Source organism: Salmo salar, chromosome 14 (assembly GCF_965601325.2).
Source record: "Salmo salar chromosome 14, fSalSal1, whole genome shotgun sequence".
In the NCBI taxonomy this organism is placed as follows: domain Eukaryota; kingdom Metazoa; phylum Chordata; class Actinopteri; order Salmoniformes; family Salmonidae; genus Salmo; species Salmo salar.
Genome location: NC_138304.1, coordinates 38610001 through 38617500, shown reverse-complemented (window position 1 = coordinate 38617500; position 7500 = coordinate 38610001). Strand labels below are relative to the sequence as shown.

General features: G+C 47.9%; 1 long non-coding RNA gene across 1 annotated transcript in view; it reads right to left on the bottom strand.

Moving 5' to 3' along the window:
• Positions 1 to 6341: 6341 nt before the first annotated feature.
• LOC145860345 (uncharacterized) overlaps positions 6342 to 7500 on the bottom strand; it is a 1817-nt gene continuing 658 nt past the window's right edge. Inside the window, exons 1-3 of the long non-coding RNA XR_014380363.1 lie at positions 7204 to 7500; positions 6702 to 6785; positions 6342 to 6568 (exon numbers count right to left, since the gene is read on the bottom strand). The exon at positions 7204 to 7500 is cut by the window's right edge and continues 658 nt beyond it. This is a non-coding gene — a long non-coding RNA (uncharacterized LOC145860345). The remainder of the gene's footprint in view (positions 6569 to 6701; positions 6786 to 7203) is intronic.

Genomic DNA, 7500 nt, shown 5'->3' with positions numbered 1-7500 from the left:
TACATAAACATAGAGAAAGGAACATAGAACGCCCACCCAATGTAACACCCTGGCCTAACCAAAATAAAGAACAAAACCTCTCTCTATGGCCAGGGCGTTACAGTACCCCCACCCCCCCCCCCCCCAAGGTGCGGACTCCGGCTGCAAAACCTGACACTGAAGGGGAGGGTCCGGGTGGGCTTTCTTACGGCGGCGGCTCAGGTGCGGGACGTGGCCTCTGTTCCACCCTTGGCGTCGCCCTCTTAGGTGGCGCACCTGGCCGCGCCGAAGGTCTGGTGGGCGACCCTGACTGCGCCCAGCTGGCGGGCGGCGATGGCTGCGCCCGGCTGGCGGGCAGCGATGGCTGCGCCCGGCTGGCGGGCAACCCTGGTTGCGCCCGGCTGGCGGGCGTCCCTGGCGGCTCCGGCGGCACTGACCCAGGATTCACCAGGCTGGGGAGATATGAAGGAGGCCTGGCCCTGGGCGCAGGCACAGGACTCACCAGTCTGGCGGGCGGCTCTGGCGGCTCCGGCGGCTCCGGGCTGGCGGGCGGCTCTGGCGGCTCTGGCCCAGGATTCACCAGGCTGGGGAGACATGAAGGAGGCCTGGCCCTGGGCACAGGCACAGGACTCACCAGGCTGGGGAGACATGAACGAGGCCTGGCCCTAGGCATAGGCACAGGACTCACCGGGCTGGCGGGTGGCTCTGACTGCTCTGGACAGGCGGGCGGCTCTGGCGGCTCCAGACAGGCGAGCGGCTCTGGCGGCTCCGGACAGGCGGGCGGCTCTGGCGGCTCCGGACAGGCGGGCGACTCTGGCGGCTCCGGACAGGCGGGCGGCTCTGGCGGCTCCGGACAGGCGGGCGGCTCTGGCGGCTCCGGACAGGCGGGCGGCTCTGGCGGCTCCTGACTGGCGGCGCCTCTGGCGGCTCCTGACTGGTGGGCGGCTCTGGCGGCTCCGGACTGGCGGGCGGCTCTGGCGGCTTCGGACTGGTGGGCGGCTCTGGCGGCTCCGGACTGGCGGCTCCGGACTGGCGGGCAGCTCTGGCGGCTATGGACTGGCGGGCAGCTCTGGCGGCTCCAGACTGGCAGGCATCTCTGGCAGCTCCGGACTGGCGGGCAGCTCTGGCGGCTCTGGACTGGCGAGACCCACTGGAGGCCTAGTCCTAGGAGGCGGCACAGGACGGACCAGGATGGGGAGACCCACTGGAGGCCTGGTCCGAGGAGGAGGCACAGGCTTAACCAGGATGGGGAGACCCACTGGAGGCCTAGTCCTGGGAGGTGGCACAGGACAGACCAGGCTGAAGAGATCCACTGGAGGCCTGGTCCGAGGAGGTGGCACAGGACGGACCAGGATGGGGAGACCCACTGGAGGCCTGGTCCGAGGAGGAGGCACAGGATAAACCGAGCTGTGGGGGAGCACTGGAGTTCTGGTACGGACGCTCTTTACCCACACTCCAGGCTGAATGCCCACTTTGGCCCGGCACGGCGGAGAGCAGGCATTGGGCGAACTGGACCCTCCCAGCGCTCTGGAGACACAGTGCGCAACGTCGGCGCAGGATAACCTGGACCGAGGGGGCGTACTGGAGACCAGACGCGCTGAGCTGGCACCATCTGCCCTGGCTCGATGCCTGCACCTCGCATGGCACTTGCGGGGGGCTGGTATGTAGCGCACCAGGCTTTGAACGCGCACTGGGGACACCGTGCGCTCCACAGCATAACACGGTGTCTTACCAGTACCACGCTGCTTCCGGTAAGCACGGGGAGTTGGCTCAGGTCTACCGCCTGACTCCGCCAATCTCCCCGTGTGACCCCCAATTTTTTTGGGGGGGGGCTGCCTCTCGTGTCTGCTGCGCTCCCTTTCCCCATACCAGCGCCTCTCATCTCTCGCCGCCTCGATCTCCCACTGCGGGCGGCGATAATCCCCAGCTTGAGCCCATGGTCCACCTTCGTCTTTTAATTCCTCCCATCTCCAGGAATCCTGAACGATCCTCTCCATTTTCTCCAAAATCCATGAGTCCTTCTCCTGGTGCCTCTCCTTCCTCCGCTGCTTGGTCCGTTTTTGGTGGGTAATTCTGTAAGGGCTGTCGTGAGAGAGAGACCAAGGTGCAGCGGAGTTAGTGTTCATCATAAAAGGTTTTAATGATCAACGAACACTATACAAAAGAAACCAAAAAACGACTAACAACAGTTCTGTTAGGAACACACTAAACAGAAAACAATTACCCACAAAACCCAAAGGAAAAACATGCTCCTTATGTGTGATTCCCAATCAGCAACAATGAGCTTCAGCTGTGCCTGATTGGGAGCCACACACGGCCCAAAACAAAGAAATACAAAAACATAGAGAAAGGAACATAGAACGCCCACCCAATATAACACCCTGGCCTAACCAAAATAAAGAACAAAAACCCCTCTCCATGGCCAGGGCGTTACATTTGGTTAATATAAGGAATTTGAAATGATCTATACTTTTACTTTTACTTTTCATACTTAAGTATATTTTAGCAATTACATTTACTTTTTATACTTAAGTGTATCTAAAACCAAATCCTTTTTTACTTTTACTCTTGTAGAATTGTACTGGGTGACTTACACTTTTACTTCATTTATATTAGTAATTTATATTAAGGTATCTTTACTTCAACTCAAGTATGAAAATTGGGTACTTTTTCCACCACTGCACACACTTGACCTTACAGCAGGTATGTGAACAGGAGTAATGCATTCATCAGTGTGAGGGATTCCTCTATACATAATATATGTAATTTTTAACCCAGTAGGCTAATTTAGGCTACCCAGCACTTCTTCTGTCTCTCTCATACTTTTCAAAGTTCATGCCTGTTGTGCATTTGGTGTATTTTCTTCCCTCCTCATTGATTTACTGCACCATATCATTTGCAATTTCTGTATGCAGAAGACATCGATAAAATGTCTTCCTTGCTTTTCAACAATGCTTTACCTATTTTTCCCAGCTAAACACTAGTTAGAATCTACACTGAGTGTACAAATCATTAAGAACACCTTCCTAAAAGTGTTCCACAGGGATGCTGGCCCATGTTGCTTCCAATGCTTTCCACAGTTGTGTCCAGTTGGCTGGATGTCCTTGGTGGACCATTCTTGATACCCACGGGAAACTGTTGAGTGTGAAAAACCCAGCAGCTGGTGGAGACAGCGACAGCATTTGGGTCAAACTGTATAACCCAGTTCCTACATTTGAATATAAAACTAGATTTTTTTCAAACAAAACCATACTACATATTATCTTTGGGACCCTCCGGATGACAAATCAGAGCAAGATTACTGAATGAAAGTACATTATTTACCTTCAGAAGTGAATGTATCAAACCAGTTGTCATGATAAAAGCATTTTGTTGTTGTGCACTATCCTCAAACAATAGCATGGTATTTTTTCGCTGTAATAGCTACTGTAAATTGGACACTGCAGTTAGATTAATAATAATGTAAGCTTTCTGTCCATATAAGACATGTTTGTATCACAGAATTGGCTGTTGTTTACAACATCATTCTAGTCACGTTATCGCATATTTAGCAACAACCGTCCCGGTTTAGGGACACCAATCCCGTAGAGGTTAAATCTTTTGTCTTGCCTATTAACCCTCTGAATAGCACACACACACAATCCATGTCTCAATTGTCTCAAGGCTTAAAAATCCTTCTTTAACCTGTCTCCTCCCCTTCATCTACACTGATTGAAGTGGATTTAACAAGTGACATCAATAAGGGATCATAGCTTTCACCTGGATTCACCTGGTTAGTCTATGTCATGGAAAGAGCAGGTGTCCTTAATGTTTTGTACGGTCAGTGTATGAGAAAGAGGAGATGAAGAGAGAGAAAGAGGAATCTTGTTTTCATTAAAGGAGAAGATTGGACCAGCAGCCTTTGATCCCTGTCCATCAGAGATTCCATTATGGCCAGACAGGGCTGAGTTAACACCCGCTATGACATTCACACTCACACACACACACACACATGCACGCATACCCACAATGACATTCACACACACAAACACACATACCCACAATGACATTCACACATACACACACATACCCACAGTGAAATTCACAAACAGCTCAATTCTGTTATGCACTTTCTTTTGACTATATTTCTCTCATCAATTTCATATTTTATTGTAGGTTTTCCCCTTCTGTGGTAGAGGTGGAGAGAAATGTAGGTTTTCCCCTTCTGTGGTAGAGGTGGAGAGTACTGTAGGTTTTCCCCTTCTGTGGTAGAGGTGGAGAGTACTGTAGGTTTTCCCCTTCTGTGGTAGAGGTGGAGAGTACTGTATGTTTTCCCCTTCTGTGGTAGAGGTGGAGAGTACTGTAGGTTTCCCCCTTCTGTGGTAGAGGTGTAGAGTACTGTAGGTTTCCCCCTTCTGTGGTAGAGGTGGAGAGTACTGTAGGTTTCCCCCTTCTGTGGTAGAGGTGGAGAGTACTGTAGACAAACAGAATAGAAATAGAAATGTGTTGCCTGAGACTAAACAAGCCTCAGATTGAGTGAGATTGAGTCATATTGACCCTAGGCAGATGTTTTATTTTAGCTCCAAGACACACACACACACACACACACACACACACACACACACACACACACACACACACACACACACACACACACACGCACACACGCACACACACGCACACACGCACACTCGCACACTCGCACGCACTCACGCACACACGCACACACGCACGCACGCACACACACACACACACTCACACACACTCTCTCTTAGAACAGAAAACAGCAAACATTGATGATCAGACTTACAGACTTAAAAAAAAAGTCAAGAACACAAACAAAGAATTGTCATATGGGAAATGAGAAACAAATGTGTATGAAAATATTGCCATTGAATTTCACAATAGAGTTACAGTTACGTCAATATGCTCAAGTCTTCTAAACGGGATAACACTGCCACCCAGTGGCAAAAACTACCCAAAACAAAGATTTCTATCCAGTTTTCCATCCAGTTTTCCAGTGAAATGCTCTTGAACTTCTGCAGGTCTGTTCATTACAGTAGCTCTATGAGTCAGATTTGTCAAGTATTTGTACCAGTACACAAATAAATAAATAGCATCCATTATATTCCATAGGAAGTTAAACAAAGTCGTAACCTAAATGGGTTTAAGTGAGAGAATTACAACAAATTCAATGTTTCTTAAACAATATATTATTTTATTTGATATGATGATAAGCTCTAACTCCTTGTCCACATACTTTATACACAAACAGCCAGTGGTAATTTGTCTTCAAAGGACGATCTGTAATCTGTAAATTCGGCTCAACACTTTTCGGGGGACCGATACGGAATGTCATATATATCATTGGCAAAATCTTACTAAATATGTTTTCTTTGTGTTTTGTTTCAGGTCGATTGTGATTCTTGCCGCAGGGGGAATGAGAAGTTACAGATTGCACCTTTAGAAGGATGGAGATGATTAAATGTCACAGTAATCTTTATAACCTTTATACTTCCTGGACTGGAACAACATTAGAATCTTTTTTAACCCTTGACCTTTTATATTACTGACCAGGACAAAGTGCAATATCCTCTTTTCCTTTCTAACTCTCTGGCTCACTGTCACTCACACTATTTACAATTCACAAAATATATTATGGATTCAAAAAACATTTGCAGAATGTTAATTTTTAAAGTGCTAAAAGCTCAATAAAATGTTCAGGTTTTCATGAACATTGTGAAGACTTGAATGTGCCCCGTGAGAACGCAAAACAACACCATTTTGCGTAGCCCAATCCCAACACACCACACATGATTGAGCTGAATGTAAAGCCATCACCACCAGACAGGTGAACACGGTAAAACATTATATACAACAACTGAGAAAAAAAGTTTTGCTTCATAAAAAAACAAAACTCTCCAACATTTAACCATAGGAGTCCAAAACCTGACATTAGAATATAATAAATCATATTCAGTACATGATATTACATGAACACATGGCTTTGAGACAAGCACAAGTCACAAAAGTAAAATATGATTGTTAACAACAAAACAAGAACAACTACAGAAGGGAATGACAGACTCTCTGGGATGCCGTAGCTGATGTTTGAAACGGTTGCACTATGGTCTTATTCACAATACCCCCACTGATGATTATGCATCCTTTAATATTTGAGTTGATTCTGTGGCAAATCAACCAGTCATGTTGCATGCTTTTTTAGGAAGCAATGGTGGTTGTGTGTGTGTGTGTGTGTGTGTGTGTGTGTGTGTGTGTGTGTGTGTGTGTGTGTGTGTGTGTGTGTGTGTGTGTGTGTGTGTGTGTGTGTGTGTGTGTGTGTGTGTGTGTGTGTGGGGGGGGGGGGGGGGGGGGGGGGGGAAAGTGGTGCCAAAGTAGAAGCATTTAATTTCAATAAGTCTTCCCACAGAGTACTTCTTCATCCCAGTGGGTAAAACAAGCCTTCACATACAGCTTGGGCCACACAGGTTATAGAACATTGTAGAAGATTCATGGGGAATTACGGGGCTTCGTAAAGCATCACAGCTCCAGTCTGTAGTCTTCAATCCTCTCAAGTGATTTGCTTATATTGGACACTTCACACACCTTACTAGTAAGAAAATAAAAGAGGAATTTGAGAGAGAAGGAGAGAGGGAGAGAGAGAGCGAGGGAGAGAGGGAGAGTTAGCGTATGAGCCAAGTAAACACTTCTCTGCGTGGGGTATTAATGAAGTGCACACTTACCGTCTGGCTCTCCCCATCAGAGCCATGTCTGGACTCTGAGCCGTAGTGCAGCGGAGAGTACATCCAGCTCCTGTCCTCCTGATTCTGTTGTTACACCAGCCAACCAGCAGAGGCAGCAGACACACACACAGGCAGCACAACCACAAGACCAGGAGGAGGAGAGAGAGACAGGTACATTTAGGGAGGAAGACATTCTACAAGTCCTATATAGCTCCATGTGGTAGGTGTTAGTTTCATGTGGTAGGTGTTAGTTTCATGTGGTAGGTGTTAGTTTCATGTGGTAGGTGTTAGTTTCATGTGGTAGGTGTTAGTTTCATGTGGTAGGTGTTCCATTTTGTTCACACTTGGCTACAAAAAGTGCCTAAGAGGCTAGGTAGGGCAGTGGTTGATTTGAGATGGGCACTACAAGCTCAGAATCAGGGGAAGGAAGCCTACACGAGTCGTCAACACTTTAGGTTACACTACAAAACTAGGGCTTGTGCAACCAGCAGCCGTAACTTACATTGCAGCTTGAGCTTGAGTTGAGTTTCTTACGACCCAGAATTGGGGAGTACACCCAGTATCTCCCATCAGCATACTGATAATACACATACACACATGCAGACACAAGACACACACACAGACACATGTAAGGATAGGGGAGTAGATGAAGAGAAATGGAAAATGTAAGAGTATGAGTTACAGAGGGAGAATGGCTAGAGAGAGAGAGAGACAAAGAGAGAGACAAAGAGAGAGACAAAGAGAGACAAAGAGAGACAAAAAGAGAGAGACAAAGAGAGAGACAACGAGAGAGACAAAG